The following is a 3,232-nucleotide window of genomic DNA, read 5'->3' on the forward strand; positions in this document are numbered from 1 at the left end:
CTATAAGATGAAACCAAATCAGTTGGTGGTCCATAAGAATATGTCCTTTGATCAGCAATAATGTTCAAAACTTTATAAGCTACCTTTTTATGGCTTTGATATATTTGTTTGAATGTTGCAACAAGATGTATTCAATGTATTTTGACAAAACAGTACAAAATTGACAAAAACAATTGATAAATCACTCTAATTAATGTACATTTATAAGACATTTTTTCTCAGCTACTTGATTGTTTGTGTTTAAAAAGTGCAATTTAAAAAGCGACTACACTGTAGCAAGAAAACACTTTCTCTTTACTGTGAAAGTAAACTTCATCCTTGAGTCATAAATGGCCAGATTTAAACTCTATGTTCTAATTTAATTTTCCTCCTCATTTTCTTAAGTGGGAACGCCTGCATTTGTTTTTGACAGACCAAAATATCCACCGAGTTCCATTTCACTCAACTCAAACTGGTTTCATCGGTCAACACAAAAACACTGAAAATGATTGTAATAGTTTTGTATGGTTTTTTGTTTCTTGCTGTTGTAATATTTTTAACAAATGAAGCTGATAAATTATCCTAGAGTTCGTTCATAATATAAAGAATAACTTTTAACATCAGTGTTTTATGACTATATGTACATAAGATAAAGAAATAAATGAAGAAAGTTGCAATGCAAAGCTGTGATTTTAAAGCACTGTAGCGTGTACAGTGATTTGTTTTTATCAATTTTATGGTACATATGATATGTTCTGCATTTCTGCAGTTGTTGTTTCTTTTCTTTTTGTTCATGAGCATATGCTTTAATAAATATGTTTTTTTACAGTATATTGCTGAGGCCTAAGCCATTCTTATGACAAATTACAGTAGAGTGAACCTTATATAGGTCACGCTTTCCTTATCTTTCAAGTGTGCATTTTTTTCTAATTATCCATGAATTCTTGCTTCTATCTGTAATTAGCTTTGGTGCTGTACATGTAACTCTATCTCCAAAGTCTTTCATAGGTGATGTACATTAGCGCTGATGAACTCTGCTGGGCTAATGAGGAATATAAATGCACAAGTTAGAGTCTGTCTGTGCAACTGCAACTTCACACCTCTGAGGGGCATAATTGGGTCACTGCTTGCCACAGATATGACTGGAGTACAATGAAGACAACAATTTATGCTCCCAAGACACGAGATAAAATAAGAAACATCGTAGTTCTTGTATAAATTTCTCCACGTTTTCTGTGTAGGTTGAGGTGCGAGACACCCGGCACGCAATGATAAATCTACACGTCTTTGTGAAAAAAGACTTGCTGAAATATACTAGATAGAAAACTGTAAATTGAAATACATATCAAAGCGCATACCCAAACAAAATAACTACTATTAATAAGGTAAAGTGTGTCAATTTTTTCTGTTGCAGCATCATTTGCAAGACAACCAAATAATGGAGAAAAATATCAGATAAACTTCATAATGCATGATATTAGTTCATAGATAGATATACACTGTTTTCAGTAATGCTCTTCCTAAACAAAATGTACACATATTTTACATATTTCTATAAATTGTATAAATAAAATACAAAGTACACCCAATTTTTATAAATAAAATATAAAGTATATCAACATTTTATATAAAAAATATATATATTTTTAAATTATGTACAGTGAGAAAACAAAGCTACTTTTGAATGGCAGTTTGACCCTTCAAAGGAAGTTTGATTGACAGGTGATCTGACCAATTATAACGTCGAATCTGCTATTTTTGTCCGACAAACTAACCAGACCAGAGAGTAGATTAACGTCAGTTAACTTAAAGTCCGCGTGAACCGGAAGTTGCTGCCGACTTTATTTCAGTGTAGCGACGTATTTCCATCTGAAACGGAATATTGAATCGAGGGCATGGTTTTATTTTGGCGCTCCTCCTCTGTCTCGCACTCATATCAAACTAACGGTTGGAGGGGTGTGTTTAAAAGGATATTCTGCCCAAGCCGTCAAACTGACATCATCAGAGAAGGACTGCCATTCCAGAGCGGAAGCAAATGTTCAGATTTTGATTAAAGATTACCAAGACAAACAATTTTTTTCAGCGGATTAACTTGCACGGATTAATTGTTCTCATCAAGACTAGCAATGTGCGCTAGTAAAGTAAATAAAGTACATTTTGATTTCATGCCGACTTTAAACTTGAAAAACGTTTTTATTGACGTTTTTCCGTGGTTGAAACAAGATACTTTCTGATGTTCATTCATGTTTATTTCGCACTATTAATAGTAAAGCTGAAGAGATGATTGCTTCACATGCTGCTTGAACTGTGGCGCTACAGCGACAGGCATGAGATTCTGACGGTATGATAACCTTAGATAAAAATATCACGGTTTCACGGTATTGCGATTACAGCTCTAAAATAGGTTATTTTTAAATGTCTGGGTATGTGTGCACATACACACATAAGGAATAGGAAATAAGGAAGAGCGCGAGTGTCACTCACACACACACACACACACACACACACACACACACACACACAGTCTTTCTCCGTACAACACTCAAACAGTGGCAAAGACACCTGAGAGCCAGCAGTTTGTTTGTTTTTTTAAATGTAAACAATGGCAGGAAGCATAAAAGTATAGACGTGATACCAGCTAAATTTAATTATTGTTCTAAATCGCAGAAACGTAGTACTTTAGTCTGCTATTCCTCACGCTGTGAAGTAACGTGAGGGAGGAAACTAGTTGACGTTAGCTAGTTAATTAGCCATGTTATCTGCCTCGGTAGCAAGCCAAATAGTATTTATTTCAACACTGAAACAAACGGCGGGTGTGTCTCTGTCTTGATCGGGGGTGAAAGAGGGAGAAATGAAGATGACACAGATATATAGTTTATGTTCGACCTGGAAGTATTTATTTAGCAATCGGAGCTAAAACGTCATCTGTACGGAACACCGTTGTGTACGGAACATGGTTAGTCTACGTTACCCGAAAAATTCCCATACGACAGACTTCGTCTTTTTCGACGGGGGAAAAAGTTCCAGGGATTCATCTCCTACTGCTCGCACCCAACTGGAGGGGAGGGGTCGTGTGACTCGTTACACTCTTCGCTGCACACAACTGAGGGAGTCCTGCACTTCCTGCACTTTCCGACACGTAAAAAAACTGCGCATACCGCAGGAACGGTATAACGGAAAATTTTAGTGGTTTTGAAACCGTGACTTTTCCAAACCGCGGTATACCTTGAAACCGGTTATCGTCCCATGCCTA

The sequence above is a fragment of the Sinocyclocheilus anshuiensis genome, unplaced genomic scaffold, assembly GCF_001515605.1.
Source record: "Sinocyclocheilus anshuiensis isolate Anshui unplaced genomic scaffold, SAMN03320099.WGS_v1.1 scaffold684, whole genome shotgun sequence".
NCBI lineage: Eukaryota > Metazoa > Chordata > Actinopteri > Cypriniformes > Cyprinidae > Sinocyclocheilus > Sinocyclocheilus anshuiensis.